This window comes from Rhinolophus ferrumequinum, chromosome 10 (assembly GCF_004115265.2).
Source record: "Rhinolophus ferrumequinum isolate MPI-CBG mRhiFer1 chromosome 10, mRhiFer1_v1.p, whole genome shotgun sequence".
In the NCBI taxonomy this organism is placed as follows: Eukaryota; Metazoa; Chordata; class Mammalia; order Chiroptera; family Rhinolophidae; genus Rhinolophus; species Rhinolophus ferrumequinum.
The window spans coordinates 7,145,375-7,170,481 of record NC_046293.1 but is presented as its reverse complement, the minus strand read 5'-3'; the positions used below and the strand labels follow the sequence as shown (position 1 = coordinate 7,170,481).

At 38.0% G+C, this 25,107-nt stretch overlaps 1 protein-coding gene across 1 annotated transcript in view; it reads right to left on the bottom strand.

The window, feature by feature from the left end:
* MRTFA (myocardin related transcription factor A) overlaps positions 1 to 25,107 on the bottom strand; it is a 176,907-nt gene that overhangs the window by 112,015 nt on the left and 39,785 nt on the right. The window contains exon 2 of the mRNA XM_033116199.1: positions 2,281 to 2,542. The gene's annotated coding sequence lies outside the window, so the exon portion shown is untranslated. The remainder of the gene's footprint in view (positions 1 to 2,280; positions 2,543 to 25,107) is intronic.

Here is a 25,107-nt window from a genome sequence, read left to right as displayed (position 1 = left end):
TTACTTTGAAATGCTTCCAAAAAATAAGATGGATTGATGGCTAGACAAAGGTATGGATGGACGGATATATTATAAAACAAGTATTACGTATAAAATGTTAATAGTAGAATCTAAGAAGTGAGCATAAAAGGGGTTCATTGTAAAAGTCTTTCTATTTTTTCATATGTTTGAAATTTTTTGTAATAAAATGTTGGAGGAAAAAAAATCCCAATGGGTTTCTGTTTGTTTTTTGCAGAACCTTATAAACTGATTCAAAAATTATGAAAAATTAAAAGGGCAAGAATAGCCAAAACAAGTTTGAAGAAGAAAAAGGCAAGGAGTGACCCAGGCTAACAGATAGCAAGACTATTATTAAGCAATAGTAACTACGGTACGATGATGTAGTATGACAGAGATGAAGAGAGAGACCGATGAACAGGACAGAAAGCCTTAAAATTCCAACACACAGAGAAACAGAGTAAGGCTGGCATTAAAAGATCAGTAGGGAAAAGTAGGACTATTCATTAAATGGTGATTCACAGATTAGATTAAATGAAATATAGGCAATCTTTAATAACTCACAGGGAAAACAAATATCAAATAAACAAGTTGAGGAATACATAAATACAGTTCTCTATTTTATATAATATATACATAAGGATTTAAAAATAAGAAACATATATTGCTTAGGAATGTATTCATATGTAAAAATACAGAAATACTTGACAATAACAGATAAATGAAAAATACTCAACTTCACTAGCTCTTAGGGAAATGCAAATCAAAAACACGATGAGATATCACCTCACACCTGTTAGAATGGCTATCATCAACAAGACAAATAGCAAGTGTTGGAGAGGTTGTGGAGAAAAAGGAATCCTCATACACTTTTGGTGGGAATGTAAATTGGTATAGCCGCTATGGAAACTAGTATGGAGGTTCCTCAAAAAATTAAGAATAAAATTACCATATTACCCAATAATACCTCTCCTGGGTATCTACCCAAGAAATCTGAAAACATTTATCTGTAAAGACATATGTACCCCAATGTTCACTGCAGCATTATTTACAGTGGCCAAGACATGGAAACAACAAAAGTGTCCTTTGATAGATGACTAAATGAAGAAGATATGCTATAAATATACAATGGACTACTAAAATAAGATGAAATACTGCCACTTGTGACAACATGGATGGATCTTGAGATTATTATGCTAAGTGAAATAAGTCAGTCAGAAAAAGTCGAGAACCATATGACTTCACTCATATGTGGGACATAAAACTGAAGGCAACAAAGGAACAAGACAAAGAAACAAAAACTCATAGACACAGACAACAGTTTAGTGGTTACCAGAGGGTAAGTGGTTACCAGAGGGTAAGAGGGCAGAAGAGGGCAAAGGGGGTCAAATATATGGTGATGGAAGGAGAACTGACTGTGTGGTGAACACGCAATGCAATATACAGATGATGTATTACAGAAATATACACTTGAAACCTATATAATTTTACTAACCAATGTCACCCCAATAAATGTAATAAATTAAAAAATACAGAAATACTTGGCAATGAAATACCAAATTTAGGGCACTAGTTATCTCTGGGGATGGGTGGAGATCCATGGACAGTACGTAAGTCAGGTGGTATGTGAGTTCAGAAAAGTATTTGCTCTATTACTCTTTATAACTTTTTTTAAATCTTCAATATTTCATAACAAATTATAATTTTTTTTAAATTAACGAAAGTTAGAAGAGTGCATGGTTTACAAGTAGTACTAAAAACAGTTAATAGGCTGGAGCAAAGACTAGGAATGAGAGAATGGTAAGAAAAGAAGCTAAAGAAACAGAGATCAAGTCCTACAAAGCCTGTACATCTGTCCAAAAATTTATTTTGTTTTTGTTTTCACCCATAGGGCAGGTGCTGAAAAGTATTACACTAGGGAGTTCTCGATGATTACTCTGACAAAGTGTAGGATAGGGTAAGTTTCCTAATGACAGAAGCTTGTTCACCATTTACTTCCTAATCTTAGCACAGTTTATAATACACTGATACTCAATAAATATTTGCTGAATTAAAGAATTTATAGAAGAAGAAGCAGAGAAATAAGAAGACAAATTAGAAAGTAATTATAATACCTCAGGCAGAAAACGCCGAGTTTACAATGATCACCTAAACTTACTATTTGTCTATTTTACAAGAAATAGTAAGATTACAAGAAACTTTCAAGAGACATGAAATAAGGTAAGGATCTATATGAAGACCGTGCTCCAAACCAGGCAGTGCAATCATCCCGCATCTGCTCACCATTTTTCCGTTCACTGAGTGGAGGCAAGTTGGGGTTCCTGCCAGGGTGGAGGCCCAGGGTCAGCTCGGGCTGCAAGGACAGCTCCTGCAGTTCGTTGGCAACAGCTTCACTCTGGGGGCTTGGTGCCGCAGACAGGGACACCAGCACCGGCTCGTCATCATTTTCGCCAGCCCCTCCTCCGTCCAGCCCATTCACAGCAATGACGGAAGGGGGCAGGCACACGACACTGGAGAAATCCACCTTGGCTTTCGTGATGGCAACCTGGAAATGAAAGGAGAAACAAAAAGTTTAGAGGTCACTGTGAAGAGACTATTCCACTGAGGATATGCTGAATACTAATATTATAAATTATGTGACTGGCAAGCTACTATTATTCTTGAAAACTTTTTAAAAAGTAAGGTACCATCATTATTAAATTAGTATTCACTATACTCACAGAGTGCTATGAGATTGCAAGTCAGATACTGTCCCCAACTATATCACTCAGGAGGACAACGTAACATTTGAAATGAAAGCAGCGCGCACACACATATAATGAGATAGAAGGAAATAGTGGCCAAAGAGAAATAGCTATGAGATCTATGTTAGCTTCCAACTACTAAGGGAAAGTATCTTCAGACATAACACTTAATGAGTATGCACAAGGTATTAAAGAATCATATCATACCAAAACAATCTGGGAGAGAAAATTTCTTAAAGAAAACAATTCACAAGCCATTAGATTCCATAACGAAATATAGAGATGTCTGTTTGATGATGGGTATTAACCCAAATACTTTAACCTCCATGAATATTTAATCATAGTACTCAGGAATAGGATGTTAAAAACAAAACACCTGGCAACAGGAGAAAGAACAAGATCTTTAAAAAATGACAAAATACATACAATATGACAGTCTCTTCAATAACATGGGAAATAATGGTTAAGTGAATTAATACATTCATTCACCAAATCCTATGCAGTTATTATTTTTTATGAAGCATTTAAAATGTGGAAAATGTTTTTCTAAAGTTTAAGAGAAGTAGGATATAAAATGTATACTCATATATAAAAATATTATACAGAGATAAAAAGATTATAAGGAAGTATACCAAAACACAAAACAGGTTTTGTTCGATTAGACTATGAAACTATTTTTTTACTTTCTTTAGTTTCCAAATTTTCTCTAAAACATTTATATGCTTTTGTAATGAAATGTACATTGCATTTATAATGAAAAGACTATTGTTCTTAATCTAGAAAGGGGACGTAGGAGTCAGTTCCCTGCAGACTTTTAGTGAGGTCTTTAGTCTAGTTTGCTTCACATGAAGAAACCAACAAAATATTGGAAAGCCATGAAATGAAGAAAGGCACTGAAAACTGAAAAAACCATCATGTTCTACCTTCATGTAAGGCTATAGCGTGCCCAAACCTGGGCGTAGTTCTGCTCGATATACCTCAGAAAATGTAAAATGAATAGGAAAATATCCTGTTAAGAACAATTACGACGGGGGTGACATTAAAAAGACTAAGATACTAAAAAGGACTCTCTGCTCAAAAAAGGCATGAAGAAGACTTGAGTGAGGCAACTTCAAAAGAAAAAAATATTAGGAACTCAATATTCTATGAGGCGGTACAGGCAAACATTGGTAAAAGGATTTTTTAAGGGTTTGAACCATTTTAGGAATTACAAAACAAATACCTACTAAGGAAATCCGGAATCTAACCTTCAAATAATTTTTTCCTATCTCACCTATAACTTACCATCGTTTAAGCCATGTCTGTGTGTGTAGGGAATAAAAAAAACCACACAAAAAACTGTTAAACATGATTAATCCATCTGGCTCAGTATTATTTGCCATTGACCCTGACGGAGCCTGTTTGCTTTCCTTAAGAGCAGCCTTTTCAGACTAAAAAGATTCAACTTTATGATATTCAAGGATCCTTTGAGAGCTACACTCCTTAAGACAGGAGTGCTCAGGACCCTTCCCCACGCTGACACATATGTGCACACACACCTGCCCATGGATGATGGCACTAAGACATATAGTTTTAAAAAAAAAAAAAACTTTTAAGTGAACTGTAGGAGGTCAGTTTTAAAAGTTCAGACCTATGACCTAGGCAAAGTGGCTTCATATACAATAATAGGTTTTCAATAAACAGTTGTTAATATACAATAAAATATTATCCAGCCATAAAAAAGGAGGAAATCCTGCCATTTGCAACAACATGGAAGGACTTTGAGGTCAGTATGCTAAGTGAAGTAAGTCTGACAGAGAAAGACAAATACTGTATTATCTCAGATGTGGAATCTAAAAACAAACGTCTAAAAAAAATAACCCCAAAAAAACAAAATCTAAACTCATAGAAAAAGAGATCAGATTGGTGGTTACCTGAGGTGGAGGTGAAGGTAAAGACAGGGGAAACTGAATGAAGGTGGTCGAAAGGTACCAGCTTCCAGCGGTAAGACAAATAAGACCTGGGGATGTGATGTACAGCGTGGTGACTATAGCTAACACTGCTGTATATCTGAAAGTTGTTAAGAGAGCAAATCTAGGAGTTCTCATCACAAGATTTTTTTTTGGTATCTATATGAGATGATGGATGTTAACTAAATTTACTGTGGTAATCATTTCATAGTATCTGTATGTCAAGTCACTATGCTATACTCCTTAAATTTACACACTGCTGTATATCAACTGTACCTCAATAAATCTGGGAAAAAACAGTTATTAAATCATGGATTATATGAGTTCACTCCTCTTAATTAGAAAACTGAGAAATTTCACCGAGATAGTACCAACTATTCAATAGACAGACTCTGCAAATAGTGTTTGCACATTAAATGGCACTCAATAAATATTTGTCTGAACCAAGATAGAAGCAAACGAAAGATACCTAAAGATAATGTGGGACCCACGACAGGGAGATCTTAAGGAAAATCTGAGTGAAACAAGGAATACCACATGAAAGATCCAGAAACATTAAGCATAATGTTTGGACATCAAGAAAAGGAACCAGCAAACCTCACTCCATTTAAGTACTCTAGTTAAACTGTTGGGATAGAATCATAGTTTCATATAAAAAGTTCTTAACCAAACAGCAAAAGCCCATTATTTTAGACTTAACTGATATCTGTGATAGTATAACTCAAACTGAGATTAAGTAAAATTTTATGCTACTTGCGGGGGGAGGGGGGAGACTAACACATTCAATATTAACATGTAAATGACTAGTTCTCATTTCAAATGAATTTTTTTTTTCATTAAAAATGGCCTGGAGCGGCCGGCCCGGTGGCTCAGGCGGTTAGAGCTCCATGCTCCTAACTCCAAAGGCCGCCGGTTCGATTCCCACATGGGCCAGTGGGCTCTCAACCACAAGGTTGCCAGTTCAATTCCTCAAGTCCCGCAAGGGATGGTGGGCTCCGCCCCCTGCAACTAAGACACAGCACCTTGAGCTGAGCTGCTGCTGAACTCCCGGATGGCTCAGTTGGTTGGAGCACGTCCTCTCAACCACAAAGTTGCCGGTTCGACTCCCGCAAGGGATGGTGGGCTGCGCCCCTGCAACCAGCAACAGCAACTGAACCTGGGGCTGAGCTGCGCCCTCCACAGCTGAGATTGAAAGGACAACAACTTGACTTAGAAAAAAGTCCTGGAAGTACACACTGTTCCCCAATAAAGTCCTGTTCCCCTTCCCCAATTAAATCTTAAAAAAAAAAAAAAAGGCCTGGAAATAGTGTTTACTGGGTATAGAGTTTCAGTGTTGCAAGATGAAAAAGTTGTAGAGCTGTGTTGTACAATAATGTGAATATACTTAACACTACTGAGCTGTATACTTTAAAATGGTTGAGATGGCAAATTTAAACGTTGTATGTTTTTTACCACAATAATTTAAAGCTAGCCTGGCAAGATCTCTCCTTAAAAAATAATTTACTAAGCTAACTCATATTATTCTTTTAGCTTGAAAGAATAAGTTCTCTATTCTTTAAAATATTTTTTAATTTACTTTTCACTAATTCAGAACATACCTTTTTCCTTCTTTGAATTAAATTATTACTATCACTGAGATTCAGAGATGTGACATTCACATGTGTTACTACTCCCAAAGAGACAATAAAGATCGGTCACATGGTACCATGATTTTTCTGACGAAGCATGAAGTTAAACTGCAGAGTCTGTAATCCTAGAATGTACTTTATGAACATAACCAGTACTTCTAGAAAATGATTGTTTTTTAAAAGAAACTGTGGGAAATGGCGCCCAAAAGAAAGGCAACCCAAGCTTAGTGCTAGGCATGAAGAGATAATGAAGAAATTTAAAAGCAATGTTTCTCAGAACACATATATTTTTAATAGATTAAAGAAAGGTGTATCAAATTCTGCAGTGACTTGGATCATGATTATGCCTGCCACTGCCTGGAACGAAAGAAAAAGCAATTTGAAAAACTGTTTTAGTGAGTGTTCCATTCAGAATTTATTTTAATAGCTTAGTAACGGATTGAGTTCCATGTTTATAGGATCATTAAGGGCTTGAAGAAGTCACTTAAAATTTTTATATATATACTTTACCACGTGTTTTTATTGGGTAAATTATATGCTATGGTGGTATTTGTTAATTTAGAGATTTCAAAAGTTTCAGGATATATCCTTTAAAAATGCTAATATTAAACTGTATTACAATAAAATCCATCCATAAAAATTTGGGGGGGAAGAAATAAGCTAGGCATACCTGCTGATAACTGTTGAAGCTGAGTATTGGGCATATAAAGATTCATTATACTATTATTCTCTCTCTGCTTGTGTATGTTGGATAACATTCTTATAATGCATTTTTTTAAAACTAAGATTCTTCCATAGAACAAAGTGAAGACTTGGCAAGATGTAAAACAAGGTTTCCTTTATTTCAATCTTAGAAAGTAAGTCAAACAAAAGTCAAGTACAAGCACTGACAAAAGAAAATATTTAGCATAAAATATATACATTGAGAAGATTTCTCTAGCAAACACATCACGTTCTACTCATCTTTAAATCACTCACAGGAGAAAGTCCTACTAAACTCTGATGATCTAGAGACAAGATCCGAAAATGTTGAGGCACAGCCATCACGGATTACATCTCTACCAATTCCTGGAAAGTCCTAAAATTTTACTTACTATAAAACTTGCACCAAAAAGAAAACTTAAAGGAGTAATATTTATCTCCCATTATATGCATCATATTATTTAGAAAAATTAAAAAGTTGTATCTCAAACAAAATACTTTCTAAAATGTCTCAAAGGAAAAATAATTAAAATAACCAAAAGAAAAAAATATGCATCATGTTTTAGTGCTGTAAATTTGTAATTCTACCGCGTCCAAGATCAAACTCTTTTTCATCACAGGATCACCAACTCCAATTTCTTTCCTGCTGATTCACATACGATCAGTAGCAGCCAGAACAAAAACGACACGGGGGCAGGCTCATCTCCCACAACCCATCTGTCTCCCTCGCTCGCTGGCCTGATCCCCCCTCATCTTTTCTATACCCCTCCCCCTTTTGGGGCTGCATGCCTTCTGCTGGTGCCGAGTGACATATGTAACTAGAAGCAATAGCACAAAATGTGTTAAAGAAATGGAAGAGCTCAGGCAGACAGCTGATAACTCTAAAAAAGTGTATACTAGCAAGATTCTTTATTATGACCCATGACAAAGAGTGAGTTTCATGCAACCAAATTATATGATTCTTCTGAAAAAAAAGTTTCTGTATAAAAACTGTTAATCAATTAATGAACTTTCTTTTAGTTGGGCAGAGTTTTACTTTTATTTTCCTCAATTTATCATCAATGTAGTACATGAGCCAAAATATTTAAAACTCTTCCTGTCTAAACAGACATTTATATAAAATTAGACACGAAGGCATCTGAGAACAAGCACTATTTCTGAGAGCTTACTACGTATGTACTAGGCATTGCCCAAGTCCTACAGTAGAAGGTAAGGAAAATATCACGTCTTGGCTAACGAGCTACCCTTAATTCTGTCGCTACCACGCCCATCAGGGTCACGTGTCTCAAAAATTACTCGGACTTCTAAAAATGCCAAAGAAAAGGCCTCTTTCACCTTAAAAATCATACAAAACCAACTTCACTGCGGAAAGGAATTCCGTTCTATTTTTTCTTTTTGACTCAAGTATCTAGATACAATACTTGACAAAATGGGAACTCAATAAATATTGTTTTAATTTATTGACTATACTAACCTCACAGCAATCACACAGCATATATATAATCGAGGTCAGCACTGATTCAGGAAAAAAAGAGAAGATGGTTCTATCACAGGTAGGTATTTATGATTAAAAAGAAATACACAAAGATCAGAAAAGGCTTTCTGAGAGAGGTAACATTAATATTTGAGAAGTCATAAAAATGGATAGGATTGACAGGATTCACTTATTTTTCATTCTTTCAACAAATATCTATTAAGTAGCTACTACATTCCAGATACTGTTCTGGATATGGAGGATAATACAGTAAAAAACCAAGTTCCTGCCCTCTGGGAGCTTATATTCTTCCAGGAGACAGAAACTCATGAACAAAAGCATGGGTGTGAGAAAGTGCGGAGTATATTCTAAAAGGGCAATCTAGTTTGGCAGACGGCATGGTTCAAGTACAAGTTATACGAGATGTGCCGAGAATGGCAAGCTGAGTTTAGCTCTAGGAAGTAGGGAGTGGCATGATCAAACCATGTTTTAGAAAATTAATATGGCAGTGGAGTAAATTCAGTACTGGAATGGACAAAAGGAATATGAGGTTGGGGGAAAAATCATGAATCTACTTCATTAGACAAAGTATAACATGTTGAGATGCTGAATTTGGATAGTAAATGTAGAAAGAAGGGAATTGCCACAACACAGAATCATACCTGGCACAGAGCAGGAACTCAGATCTGTGTTTAATTAATGAGACAGAATTTACATGTGATAGGATGGGTTTGTATCTGGCTGTGGGGGTGAAGGAAAGGGAAGTGGTCAAAGATGAATCCTTGGTTTCACTGCAAGAACAGTGACTGTTCACAGAAACAGGGAAGAAAGGAAAAGGAATTTTATCTGAGGGGATGATGAATTTGATTTTGGATACTGGGTCCAGGAGCCAACACCAAAAAATGGAAATGATATTTGAGTTTCCATTACGTACATGAAAGGAAAACATGGAAATGAAGGTAGAAAGATGGAAACAAAACGAATACAATAGGAAGCGAGCATCAGAAGAAAGTAGGGAGAGAAAGAGAAAGGCAGAGATATTGATATAAGGGAATGATAAATTCCTATCAGACCTGACTGTTGATAAATCAGGAATTCCTACTCTCAGATTGCCTACTTTGGGTCTTAGACCATCCCTTTGACTCCTAAAATTATCGTGTACAGCTGAGTATCTAATTTCGTACCAGTACTTTCTACTCACACTATTTTAGAAGATCAATAAAGCTGTAACTTTATAATGCCGAGGGGCAACCAGCTGTCCCCAAACTTAAAGACACAAGTAAGCTCAAGGACTTATCAAAAGGACATGAACTTACCAGCTGGAAGCAGCAAATATAAATAAAAACAAAAGAAAAGAAAAATATGTAGTTTATTCCCCAGGCTCAACTCCTTTTCTACTGATTACTTCTATACTTTCTCAACAAGCCCCTGCCAAATACCCATAGCTTAGAATAGTGCTGGGTACCTAACAGTGCTGGGTACACATGGAAACACCTTCCCTTAACTAAGTGACACAAACTGCCTTTCAGTCTTATGACACCTAAGAAGACCTTCTGGGGTGGACCTGACTTCTATTAATTTGCTTAACAAATATACGTGGGAAGCCCAAAAAAATGTATACACATTTGAAGAGATATCTTCTATGTATTACTTTTCGAAGTTGAATTGAATTATGGTAGTGATATGGGAGACCACCCCCCCCCCACTATAGGAATTTTAAGTCTTCTTTTCCCCAGTTTCTTAGCTCCCTTGTTCCTGATCTCAATCCCCGTTCAAATCGGCTTTTCAATCTTAAACAGAAAATTGTTCCTAGCCTGAATCATAGAAAGTCCCCTGCCCCCTGTTCCAGGCCGTTCCAGGCCCAGCTCCTGGGTGAACAATGACACCTGAATGACCAGTTAAACCAGAGAAAAACGCCACAGGCTCCATGAAGCCAAACAGAATTTCTATCACACAGCCATCTTGCATCATGGCTTTGGTTCCTGCTTCTTGGGCCAACACTTTTAATTCTGTTTAACCAAATCGTTCTCTCCTCATCTAGGGGCCGATGGGATATAAATGATGCCCCAGCAAGACTTCCAGTACACCCCGTCCAAAGAGGTCAACACGGCCTTCCGGGCGGATCCCGAGATCCCTTCCCCTCATCTAAGATCAGATAGGCCGAGAGTTCCGTGAATCCCCGATGGGTAGGGACAACGGCCACATTCAACAGGAAGCAGATACAGAAGAAGAGACCTCCTGCCCCTCAACTTCCCATAGAGATTTATGGGGATCACGCATCTCAAGGGAAAATGAAGCAGGCAGTTAGAGGCAGGAATAGCATATCCAAACATTCCTGCATGTTCGACACGACCTATGGAAAGTGATTGCCCAGAAGACCTCCCCTCCATGCCCAGATCTTTCCCTTATCCACTGTAGCCATCGACCACTATGAGGAAGCGAAAGGATACTAAATACCTAACTGTTAATAGATTGGACTGGGGTCACTCACACCTGCACAGTAAAGGCTAGAACAACCTTCACCTCACCTTAGCCTCATTATATCATCAGTGGAATAACATATGCCTTGAAGTTCATTAATATCATAACAGACTGAATTCTGGGGAGGAACATATGCAGTTTAAAAAGATGAGGTAATAGTCTCCTGTCAATCACAGGTGCCAATCAAGTGGCCCCCACACCTAGCGAGGAGTAGCCCATTCTAAAAGAGAATGAAATAGGGGTGTCCTGTTAGCTCAGTGGTTAGAGCGTGGTGCTAATAATACCAAGGTCGCCCAGTTAGATCCCGCATGGGCCATTGGGAGCTGCGCCTGCCTTAAAAAATAAAAAATAAAAATAAAACATAAATTACGGGCTAAAAGAAGGAAATAAAAACTCCAAGTCCTCGCCAGTCAGCACCTTTTGAGCCACGCTGTTGCTCAGGCCCGCTCCTATCCCTTTGGAGGGTACTTTCACTTCTAATAAACTGCTCGTTCACCACCACTTGTGGTGTCCTGCTCGATTCTTTGCTCAGGCTGCCAAGGACCTGGACATGCGCCGAGAAGGGCCTGTTCTCCGGTAACAGTAGCAATGTGTAGCAAGACGTTCACTCAAAAGATAGCATTAATCAAACGAATGCTAGTGTCACCATGTGACAGTCAGGACAGTCAAAGAAAATGGCAGAAGGATGGTTGTCGTTCGAGGAGCTCACGACCATTTCGAAGTGGTATCTGGAATTCAAGAATGTTGTGGAAATGTAACAATGGAGACGTGAGCCTGCAACAGAACCTCCAACACGCCTAACAACTGCACACATTCGTGATAAGTCTGAGATGCATGGTACTGGGTGTGATGTGCACACGGGAAGATCCGGGAGGCCTCGCACAGCAACACGTCCTGCTGCTTCTGCTGTCGTGTTGGAACCAGTTACTCTGATGGGAACCATTGGAGCACCTCTTGTCATTGCAGAAGTCAAACGTGACTTGTATTCATCGTTTGTTATCAGTATTTAATGATTATTACAATTTTAATAGTTTTTTCCTTTCTTAAAATGTGTATACATTTTTTGGGGCACCCTCTGTATATTGATCATTATTCTAGGCACTGGGAGTGCAACAGACAGAAATACCCGATTTCATGGAGCTTACATTATAGTGGGAGAGACATAAAAGCAAACATAGAATAAACTAATTTCGGATAACTACAAATGTTATGTGTGGGGGAAGGGTAGCTAACTTAGATTAGATGGTCAAGAAAGGTCACATTGAGGAGGTGCTATGAGAGCTGAGACTTGAATAATAGCCAACACTTAATGAGCACTTAACTCTAAGTGAGGCCCTTTATCTGGATGTATTTAATCTTCATAATACTAAAGAGGTACTTCCTTATGTTAACCATTTTTTTACATTTGAGGAAATGAAGGCTCTGAGAGGTGATATAACTTGAACACAGACAATCAGGCTTCGAAACCCATGCCCCTAACCACTAGACAATCTGACTCAATCAGAATTTGACAAGAAGCAGCCAGCCATGCAGAGGAAACAGCAGCTGCAAGTTCAAGTGCCAGGAGGTGGGAATGAGCACGGAACTGAAAGACCAGCACAGCCAGAGAGCAGAGCAGGAGGGGAGAAATATATTCTATGAAAAACTGGATGCCACTGGGAGGTTTTAAGCAATGGAGTGATATGATCTGATGTATGTTTTTAGAAGATCACTTTGCAACTGTGAAGAGCACAGAATATAGGGGAATTTGTTCACCTTAGTCTTCAGCCTGACTTTGAGTTTGGTATTTACCATTCCACCTGGCCCCCTAGGAACAACTACAATAATGTTGTTTGGGAAACAGTTATGATCTGTGACCTGTATCTTAATACATCATATCACCAAATTTGGTGATATGACATTGAGCAAGTCACTTTGAATAAAAATAGATTGTTACTAACTGTCCTGCTATCTTAAAGAGCTTATGAGAAGTTATTCTGAAAAGTACAGTGTTTAACTACAAGGTGGTATTTTGTTGCAAACATTTAACATAAAGTTGATAATTTGTCTTAAGCCCTCCCCCCAATTCCTCCCTCCACAAGGCTGCTTCAAATTTAAAGCACTATTTTGGCAAGATGACATTATTACATTCCTTGAACTATATTCATGCTCACGAACACTACAGATGTGCTTTCCTTATGATTCCTAATTCCTCTTCCACAGTGTTCAAATGCATTCCAATTTTTAAGTGTGAAACTATCTAAAACTTGCCTTTTAGAGATTTCTTCTCTAAGAGAAAGAATGACGGATGTTTAGAAGTCTACATGTTATGTATAAAAAAAGTGAGCACGGGGGCAGCAGGTTGGCTCAGTTGGTTAGAGCTCAGTGCTCATAACACCAACGTCCCGGTTCGATCCCACATGGGCCTGTGAGCTGCGCCCTCCACAACTAGACTGAAAATGGCTTGACTTGGAGCTGATGGGTCCTGGAGAAATACACTGTTCCCCAATATTCCCCAATAAAAATTAGAGAAAAACAAAAAATAAACCTGAGTACATTTAAATATGATCTAAACATATTTTATGTATTCACCTACAATAATCTGTCATGAGACAATTTTCAAGTTAGGAATTCTTCTGTCACTGCCACTCCTACACCAAAACTTTACACTCCAATAAGCCAGGACAACCTGAAGTGTCACCAGGCCACAGTATAGAAAATCTGCCATAAAGATACTGTTCAGGAAGGAATAATATGAGAAAGACTAGCTATTTTTGAACATATTAACTGTGGAATGAAAAACTTGTTGAGACAAACCTCACCTAGGATGAACACAGGTAACAGCTGGGGGAAAGGGAAGACATTTACAGTACTGTGCTTTGTTTCCACACTACAATGAAGCCTTTAAAGGGAAGCTGTTTTCCAGTGCCAGAGCCTCATATCCTTAGGTTTCCCAATGAGCTCTCTCAACATATCTTAAAATTATGCTCCCTCTTTAAAAAAGGAGCCATGAATATTTTCCTAAATTCTTGATCAAGTATTTTTAAACACTGGGAATGAAATATCTTACCATAAAAAAAAATCCAGAAACTGTCACAATCTTGTATAACATCAAATCAGTACCCTGCACTCAGAGAAAATGTACATTCAAGACTAGTGTGCCTCAGGGGGCGGCCAGTTGGCTCAGTTGGTTAGAGCGCAGTGCTCATAACACCAACGTCACTGGTTCCATTCCCACATGGAGAGCTGTGCTCTCCATAACTAGAGCGAAAAGTAACGGCTTTACTTGGAGCTGAGCTGCACCAGGTCGCCGGTTTGATTCCCACATGGGCCAGTGAGCTGCGCCCTCCACAACTAGATTGAAAACAACTTGGAGCTGAGCTGTGCCCTCCACAACCAGACTGAAAAAAAACAAAAACAATGACTTGACTTGGAGCTCATGGATCCTGGAAAAACACACAGTTTCCCAATATTCCCCAATAAAAATTTTAAAAACAATAATAATAATAAAAATACTTAAAAAAAAAAAAAGACGAGTGTATGAGTGTATGGTGGATGAAGCAGAGAAGGCCAGGTTACAGCTCAGAGAAGTGACGAGGGCTCCAATGAAGGACCTTCAGGGCACTGTCCACACCTGTGACAGCACTGCAGCATCAGAGCTGAAACACCAAGGTATATCACCAGCATACTTGTCAGTTATTCATCTGATTACACTTTAATTACAAAAGCTAACTTATTAATTAAATCAATCTGCTCTGACAAGATCAGTTACCATACAAAAGCACTGGCTCTTCACAGTATTCAGTACAGAGTTTGTGATTAAAAATGCATTTTCAATTTTTTGTGGTCATTAAAGGCTTCAATGAAGGTAGACCCTCTGGAAACACAATGAATCTCAGCAATTTAAATTAAAAACAGCTCCTAAGTCTCGGCTTATTAGTCTTCCCTACTGATAGCCTCTTGCTTCAAATAGTATTACTCTCTGCCAATTAATATTTCTAAAAAGGAGCTGAGAATTTCTGATGGAATAAAATGTAACAGACATTATTAAATACAATTTTAACTTCAGTACAATTACATATGAAGTTTCAACATAAAAAGGGAAAAGAGTAGAGGCAAAGAAATTCATTTCCCAAAAAAGGAAATAATACAACAAAATGTTCTGCAAAGTACTGTGGGAATTTCCACATTATAGCTACATCTAAGAGCAATTACTATAGAATTTATAAAATGCTAAGACACACAACAGTAGTAGACAGCAGTCAGTGCAATGCATTTTGAACGCATCCGTGTAGGCAATAAGTATAATGTGGACAACAAAAAAAAGAAAAGGTAAATGCACACCAGCATAAAAATCTTAAAATATCTTGCTGGTGGCACATCTTAAAATGGAAAGGTTCTAAATCAATCAAGGAGAAAGGAAGCACACTGGTGATCTATATCTAAAGAGAAGAAAGCATCTAAATGTAGTAACTCAAGTCCTAGATGGCATGGAAAAAAGAATACAATAGGAAGAGAATTATGAGCCTTTTTAAATACCAGTGACTACCAATAAGCAGGAAGTAAAAGAACCTCACCTGGATCCCTTGGCAGGCACGGGGGCATGGGAGGTTGCTGCCCAATACCCACGTTCCCTTTCTTCCTCAGTAACAGAACACCTGAACTTCACCTAAGTGCATGCCAGAATAAGGACTGCATTTCCCAGCCTCTCCTTCACTTAGGTGTGGTCATGTGATTTGAGTTCAAGGCAATGGACATGAGTAAAAGTATTAATTGTGATTTCCAAAAATTGTCCTTAAAGGAAAGGGGTACATCATTCTTTGGAGCCTCCTCCTCCTTGGGCTGGGATGTGGATGAGGTGCAGGAATGCAAGCAGCCATCTGAGACCATGAGGAAGACACCACATGTTGAGAACGACAAGGCAACAAAAATAGAAAGAAAGTGGCTCACGCACAGTGGAGCAGCTCACCGGCACTGGCTTACCCATCTCTAGACTTGTTTTATGTAAGAGAAAAATACACTTCTATCATGTTTAAAGTCACCATTAGTTTACTTTTTTTTGTCACAAAAGGTTGAACATAATCCTAGTACAGAATTTGGTGCCAGGAGTAAGATGCTTCATGAGAAAGAATGTAACACGTGGCACTGGCTTCATCAAGTGGTAAGTGATGACCACTCCGATACCGAAAACTGAAAAGTTAGCTGCTTCTCACAACTGTCAACAAAATTAGACCAGAGAGGTAAAACTCCGGCTAGAGCTAGTCAGTCAGTAAGCAGCGATATAAAGGAGTATCTCTGCTAAAGAAGGTGTACTCTTTCCTGTGGCCTGCAACGTAAGTTGACTAAAAGCCTCTTACTTCAGCGCCTTAAAGAATAGAAAAAGCAAACCACTCCGAATACACTCCGAAGTGGTACATTAAAATCAGTGGCTGCTAAGTGGAGATACGACTGGAGCTCTGCCATATAAAGGCTATGAACCCAACTGCCAAAACGAAAGGGGAGAGGGGACCTTAGATTGCCTTCTCACACAAGCCAGTTGTTTCAGATGGCCTCACTATAATTGCCACTAAGTTAAGGTGGGTTGGAAACGGGCAAGGTACAGAGTTGAGCAGATAAAAGACCAGTCATCAGGCTCAAAAGCAATGCTTAATCCAGAAATTTATTCTTCTGTCAGGACAGAAAGTCTTCAAATTTCCTACACAGTAGCATTTAATAGCTGATATGGGCCAGTGACTTTTATATGTTACTAATTCTCTTTTCTGAACAGTAATTTTGTTATTGCTATCATCCTATTTCTATTACACTTACTGTACACTAATTGCTTTGAGAGTAGTTACCTCATATTTTAGTTCAGAGGCCCACGGCTGCATGCACGTTCCCCAAACATCCTGGGCTATGAGCGGAATGCAGTAACTCAATGAAATACCGAGTAGTATCTCTTGGGATGAGGTGAATGTGTTGTGTGTGTGCAAAGAAGGGTAGGAGTAAGTGGACTATAGCAAAAAAAAAAAAAAAAAAAAAAAAATCCTAATTATATCCCCAAATCCATTTTCCTCTTCTGTCTTAGTAATAAAAGACTCAAAACAAATGGCAACCCAGATTAATGACTATAATTCTCAGACTACCTTGAAACTTAGGTGCAATCATAAGATAACATTCTGGCCAATGGGCTATAAGCAAAAGTATATACAACTTCTAGGGAGTATAGTTAAAGTACGCAAACATGTCTTCAACCCTTCCTCCTTCCTGCTAGCTGGAATACAGACTGTATGGCTCGAACTTGAGCAGCCATTTCAGATTAATTAATTGCAGTTATCGAATCTGAGGAAATGAAAAACAGAAAGAAAGAAAGAAAAATGACAGTGTCCCTCAGAGACCTATGGGACACTATCAAGCATACCAATATCTGCATAATGGGCGTGCCAGAAGGAGAGGAGACAAAGAAAGGACAGAAAGAATATTTGAAGAAATGATAGCTGAAAAGTTCTCAAATTTAATGAAAACCATTAATCTACACATTCAAGAAGGTCACCGAATTTCAAGCAGGATAAACTAAAGGAGATCCACACCTAGACATATCAAAATCAAACTAGAGAAAAACAAAATCTTGAAAGCAGCAAGAAAAAAGTGACTCATCATGTACAAAGGATCCTCAATACAATTAACAGCTGATTTCTCATAAGAAACCAGAGAAGCCCCCTAAGGCAGTGGGATGACATATAAAGTCCTAAAAGAAAAAAAGTACAAAAAAGAACAAGACAAATGAAGAAACAAAAACTCATAGACATAGACAATAGTTTAGTGGTTAAGAAGGCGGTGTTCCTTCTCTCCTCAGCTGCCAATCACCAGAAGGAGAAGGCTACCACCATTTCTCATCTCCTACAACTCCAAGTTGAAAAGGCTAAATTCCTGGAGCGTTTGACTAGGAGATCATGGGCTTTCTTCCTCCACGCAGCCCCCATCCATAGGACCTGGGCTCTATCCAATGAGCAGCAGTCCGAGAATACTGGATCCCTAATTGTGTTCTCCCTAGCTCACAGGGCAAAAGTTGCACGCCAGGAGAGGCAAGCCAAGACCAAAAGCTACCACCCTGGCCAATGTCCAGAGTAATGACTCAGAAATTTTGTCCGGGGCGGAAAGGTAGTCTATACGAATAACAAGCTCCAAATAATAATAATAGTAATAAAAGAAATTAAATTAAAAGAAAAAGAAAAGGAAAGCTCCAAAACTCACCCCAAAGGCACTGACTTTGACAGAATGTGGGGAAATTCAGGCCTAAGGAGGTTCTCAAAAAATATCTGCTCTCAATCAGGAGCAGCATGCTAAACCACAGGCCAGGTAGCCCAATAATAAAAACCAAGAAAAGAGGCAGCTGAAAATCTTCTCTTCTGGGATCAGAACAAACCACAAAGACTGGCCTAAAAATATTACCCCAGCCCAAATTTACTTGGATCAGAATGATAAACAATTAATGCCAAGACAACTCAAGGGGGAAAGAATAATTTCTTCAACAAATGGTGCTGGAACAGCTAGAGAGCCACACGCAAAGAATAAAGATGAACCCCTACCTCACACCATAAACACACACACACACACACACACACACACACACACACACTCTCTCTCTCTCTCTAACTCAAAATGGATCAAATATCTAAATGTAAGGACTAAAAATATAAAATTCTTACAAGAAAACATAGATGTAAATCTTCATGATGTTCAATTAAACAACAATTTCTTAGATACACCTAAAGCCAAGAAAAAAATACACTGGATCCTCAAATTTTTTAAATTTTGTGCATCAAATGATACTATCAAGAAGTGAAAATAAAAATCTACAAGAATGGGAGAAAATATTTATAAAATGTTTGTCTGATAAGGTTTTTATATCCAAATTATGTAAGAACCCTTACAATTAAACAATAAAAAGACAATAACCCAATTTAAAAATGGGCAAATGATTTTAATATACACTTCTCCAGCAAAGGCATAAAGAGCCAATAAGCACATAATAAGAAGTTCAACATCATTAGTCATTGGGCAGTATGAAAAAACACCACAAAGAGATACCAGTTCATACCCACTAGGAGAGCTAGAACCAAAAAGTCAGATTATAACAAGTATTGGCAAGGATGTGAAGAACTGGAATTCATATTATAAAATCATTAGATGATTTCATACATGTGAAAAGCCAGGATAGAAAAACTACAGAGACAGAAAGTAAATTAGTGGTTCTTTATTTGGAAAAGTGGGGAGAGAGACTGGGAGATAGTGATGACTAAATGATACAGGTTTCTTTTGAGTTGATAAAAATGTTCCAAACTCAACTGTGGTAGGGCCGGCCCAGTGGCTCAGGTGTTTGAAGCCACTCAGGCTCAGGTGTTAGGTCCATGCTCCTAACTCCGAAGGCTGCCGGTTCGATTCCCACATAGGCCAGTAGGCTCTCAACCACAAGGTTGCTGGTTCAACTCCCGCAAGGGATGGTGGGCTGCACCCCCTGCAACTAGCAATGACAACTGGACCTAGAGCTGAGCTGCGCCCTCCACAACTAAGATTGACAGGACAACAACTTGACTTGTAAAAAAGTCCTGGAAGTACACACTGTTCCCCAATAAAGTCCTGTTCCCCTTCCCCTATAAAATCTTTAAAAAAAAATAAAATAAAAATAATAGTTGACTTGTACACTTTAAATGGGTGAATTGTATGATACTTTAATTACATCCCAATAAAGCTGTTTAAAAAAAAGGAATGCAGTAGTTGCTACAACATGGACAACCTTGAAAGCATTATGCTAATGAAAGAAGTCTGTTACAAAAGACCACATATTACCTATTGTATTATTTCATTTATTTGGTGAAAACTATTTTTTTAAAATGTTATGTCTCTTGAAATGGTCCTAAAGGCATATAGCAAATAAAACAGTATTTATTCAAGAGAATCTACTAAGGGGAAGCCTGTTGGCTCAGTTGGTTAGAACACAGTGCTCAGAACACTAAGGTCACTGGTTCGATCCCCACATGGACCAGTGAGCTCTGCCCTCCACAACCAGATTGAAAACAATGACTTGACTTGGAGCTGATGGGTCCTGGAAAAACACATTGTTCCCCAATATTCCCCAATAAGAAATTACAATAAAAAAAAAGAGAGAGAATCTACTAAAACTCATTTATATGGAATAATACAGAATAGGAAAATCCATACCGACAGAAAGTAGACTGATTAGTGGTTGCCTGTGCTGGTCGTGAGAAGGTGGGATGGGAAGTAAATGCCAAGAGGTATGTATGGGGGGTGACGAAAATGTTCTGGAATTAGATGGTGGTGAGAGTTGCACAACCATGTGAATGTACTAAAAACCACTGAATTATGAGCCTTTAAAAGGTGAATTTTATGTGTGATTTATATTTCAATTAAAAAAGATGTACACTAGAGAGTCCAAATTTAATAAAATAAAAATTTTTACCACTGCATCAAGGACATTTGTAAGCAAAACTAATTTTTTCTTTTCCTGTAAGTGCATGGTGGTAAAAAAAAAAAAAGAAAAGAAAAGAAAACGGGCAGACGGGTGGCTCAGTTAGTTAGAGTGCAAGCTCTGGGCAATGGGGCTGCTGGTTCGATTCCCACATGGGCCAGTGAGCTGCACCCTCCACAACTAGATTGAAGTCAATGAGCTGCCGCCACTCAGCTCCCAGGTGGCCAGATGGCTCAGATGGTTGGAGCGCATCTTCTCAACCACAAGGTTGCCGGTTCGACTCCCACAAGGGATGGTGGGCTGTGCCCCCTGCAACTAACAACAGAGACTGGACCTGGAGCTGAGCTGCACCCTCCACAACTAAGACTGAAAGGACAACAACTTGACTTGGATGGAGCTGATGAGTCCTGGGAAAAACACACGACTATTCCCCAATAAAAAGTCCTGGAAATACACACTTTCCCCAATAAAGTCCTGTTCCCCTTCCCCAATAAAAAATCTTTAAAAAAAAGAAATACAATGACTCTGAGTACAATTTGGCGCTACTACCTCAATTCATGCTTAATTCATGCTTAAGTGCCGGCAGTCTTACCCACCAGTGCTTTTGAATTAGTGCAAATATCAACACAGTGAAATAAGCAATAACTATTTTATAATAATAGTATTATCATAAAAATAGCTTTGAGCTTGACTCCCTGAAAGTGAATCAAGGACCCCCAGCAGTCCATTTGTAGACTTCACTTTGCAACCCCCTGGATTAGACTACAAGCTCCCAGAGAGAGGGAATGTGTCCTTCACTTATTTACACAGGTGGCAGTATAGTGAGTCAGAAGAGGAGCGTGGGCTTTTTGTGGTCAGGCAGACTTAGGTTCAAATTTTAAAGCTGCTATTAGGTTACAAGAGCTAAAATTTCCTGTGCTATAAAATGAGGATAATACCTACACATGTAAAGTAATTTAAGAGCATCTGAAATATAGCAGGTGTTCAGTAAATGTGAGTTCCCTCCTCATTTTGTTCCCGACCAGCTAGTATAGTGCCTTGCACACAGAAGATGCTCAATAAATATTGGTGGAATTTAACTAGCTCCCTCATACAGATCTATATAAGTTAAAGTTCTAAAGGTGAACTTTAAATGCTAGATTTAGATACAAAATACTGAGATACATCAAGATATTCTTCACAAAAGTATTATATACACCTTAGGGTAAATTTTACACTGAAAATATACTCATCTTTAAAATCAGTCCAATTTTTTAACAAATCATATGCTTTCCAGATGAGTAGTAGTAAAAAGTGAAATGGTGTGTTACATACTAGACATTGCCCCACAGCTCTGACTGAAAAACATCTTTATGGCCTGCATATCTCTGTAGCTCAGCTATTTGATATTCAGTGATATAAACAAATCTATGGTGACTTTATTAAGCCACATGGTGATGAAGGGCATGAGTATTTTAGTCAAAGAGCCTGATTTTATACGCCTACACTACCATTTACTAGACTGTGTGACCTTCAGCTAAGTAGTAACCCTCATGGGGACAATAACTCTTAAGGAATTACTGTGAGGATGACGTGAGATAACGTATGAGAAGCACAACAATGCTGACACAGAATAAGAACTAAACAAATATTACTTTAAGCAATTTTACTCCAGTATATTTAAATATATTACTAATTTAAATATGTTCTTTTGTAACATTCTTAAATAGCACCCTGGCAACACGTATAAGATGTAATTTTTAAAAACCAAAACACAAGGTGTTTTTTGATAAGTTACTGATCTCAGTAACTTTTGGGTGAATGCTGATAAACCTTTATGGTATAAAAGTTTTCCATTTATACTATAAACTTACTTTCCCCACATTTCAATAGGAAAATCCTAGCAATTCTAAATTATGATATAAATCTGGAATCCCTTCGAGTACTCATTTCAGGAGAGAAAGTATGTTTCCAAGCCAGGCTTTGGTTTTAACTTCAAAAAATGGGGCTTAGGGAGATAACACAAATTTTATTTGCACACCACCAGATCCCTACCTTCAATGTGTTAAGTGTACCTTTAAAAATACAAACCATACACTGGGAAAAAACTCCAATGTAACGTTTAACTAAAGTAGTTTGTTTTCTGTCACCATTAAGACCATTAATGAGACAGAACGGACAACTACAGCTGAGAAGCCCAAACATTCCAGAGTGTGTTTTCAACTTTAAGGACCTCATTGTCCTTTGGAGAGGAAATCTCCCCCACTCCAAAGAATGTTGTGTACATAGTAGACATTGACCATTTCGTTGATAATGACCAAATGCAGCAAAATAAATACATAAAGAAAACACCACCTTGGCATCAAACATGGCGTGTTGATGTAAACACTTCTAAACATCCCCAGGGTACTACCCATCTTTGACATGCCTTCAAAAGCTACACAGAAAAGGAAAGAGCAGAGACAGAGAAAATCATCCCTGTTCAACGTAAATCTGATCTCTCTAAATTACCACCCTGAAAAACTCAGAGCTCTTGATCGTTTCAATAGTATTACTTACCCCACCCACATACCTCAATCCAAAAGCAGAGCTCTAAAGGAGCCAAGCATATACAATGGAGAAAAGACAGTCTCTTCACTAAATGGTGCTGGGAAACTGGACAGCCTCATGCAGAAGATGAACTGGACCACCATCTCACAACATAGACAAAATTAATTCAAAATGGATTGAAGACTTGAATGTAAGATCTGAAACCATAAAACTCCTAGAAGAAAACACAGATGATAAGCTCCTTGACATAAGTCTTAGCAATGATTTTTTGGATTTGACACCAAAAGCAGTCAACAAAGCAAAAATAAACAAGTGAGACTACATCAAACTAAAAGCTTCTGCAAAGCAAAGCAAATCTGCAACAAAATAAAAGGCAACCTACTAAGTGGGAGAATAATTGCAAATCATATATCTGATAAGGGGTTAATATTCAAAATAGTTCTTTCAACTCAATAGCAAGAAAAAACTGATTAAAAAATGGGCAGAGGATCTGAATGGATATTTTTCTAAAGAAGACATACAGATGGATAACATGTACATGAATAGATTCTCAACATCACTAATCATCAGGGAAATGCAAATCAAAACCATAATGAGATATCACCTCAAACCTGTCAGAATGGCTATTATTAAAAAGACAATAAGTGTTAGTGAGGATGTGGAGAAAAGAGAATCTTTGCAATGCTGGTGTGAATGTAAACTGGTGCAGCCACTATGGCAAACAGTATGGAGGTTCCTCAAAAAAAATCCAAAACAGAACTAGCATATGATCAGCAATTCCACTTCTGGGTATTTATCCAAAGAAAATGAAAACACTAAATCAAAAAGATATATGTACCCCTATGTTCACTGCAGCACTATTTGCAATAGCCAAGACATGGAAACGCCTAAGTGTCCACTGATGGATGCATGGATAAAAAAAATGAGTTATATGTACATACATACATGTACACACACACACACACACACACACACACAGAATATAATTCAGCCACAAAAAAAAGAATGAACTCTTGCCATCTGAGACATGAATGGACCTTGATGGCATTACCCTAAGTGAAATAAGTCAGACAGAGAAAGACAAACACCATATGATTTCATTTGTAGGTAGAATCTTTAAAAAACAAAAAAAACAGAACTCATAGATAGAGAGAACAGATTGGTGGCTGCTAGAGGCAGGGGGTGAGGGGTGGGGAAATGGGTGAAAGGCTCAAAAGGTACAAACTTCCAGTTAAAAAATAAGTAAGTCTTGGAGATATAACGTACAGTGTAGTGACTATAGTTAATAATACTGTATTGCATATTTGAAAGTACCAGGAGAATAAATCTTAAAAGGCTGCATCACAAGAAAAAAAAAATGTTGTAACTAAGTATGGTGACAGATGTTAATTAGACTTACTGTGGTGATCATTTTGCAATATACACAAATATAGAATCATTATGTTGTACCCCTAAATATAATGTTATATGTCAATTATACCACAACTTAAAAAAAAACTGCTCTAGGAGAAAGCCTAACTTGAAAATTCAATCTAAATATAAAAACTCAATCATTTCTTGGGGGAAAAATGAAACTAGGACGGGAACATTGTATTAAACAGAAGAGATCCTAGGAACATCCTTTCCTCTAAGAACGATAGAAAGGAAACTGATATGAGCGAGAATATCCAGAGCCAAGTCTGCTACGTAAAAGATAAATACTAAGGAATTGCCAAACCTTATAAAGGCATGCACATCTTGTGCTATTTCTCTAAGATTTGTTTAAAATGAATAGCTAAAATAATTATCATCTATCCCTCACTCCACTGTTCAGTTCTAAAAAGTTCCAAGGAGCTCTTCAAAAGCACACTTCCATCTGGTAATTTACACCTTCTTGTTATAAACAGTAAATAATCACTTAAAAATAATATTAACAACAATAAACTTTTTTTTTTTTTAAGGAGGGCGAAGCTCACAGTGGCCCATGCGGGGATTGAACCAGCAACCTTAGTGCTACCGGCACCTCGTTCTAACCAACTGAGCTAACCAGCCACCCCAACGACAATAAACTTTAAAGTCAGCAAACAATGTCATAGGTGCCTGCCAATATCATACTAGTTTACAGCATTCCTTACACTCAAAGTGTATGAACATCTGGATAGAGCACCGTGACCCT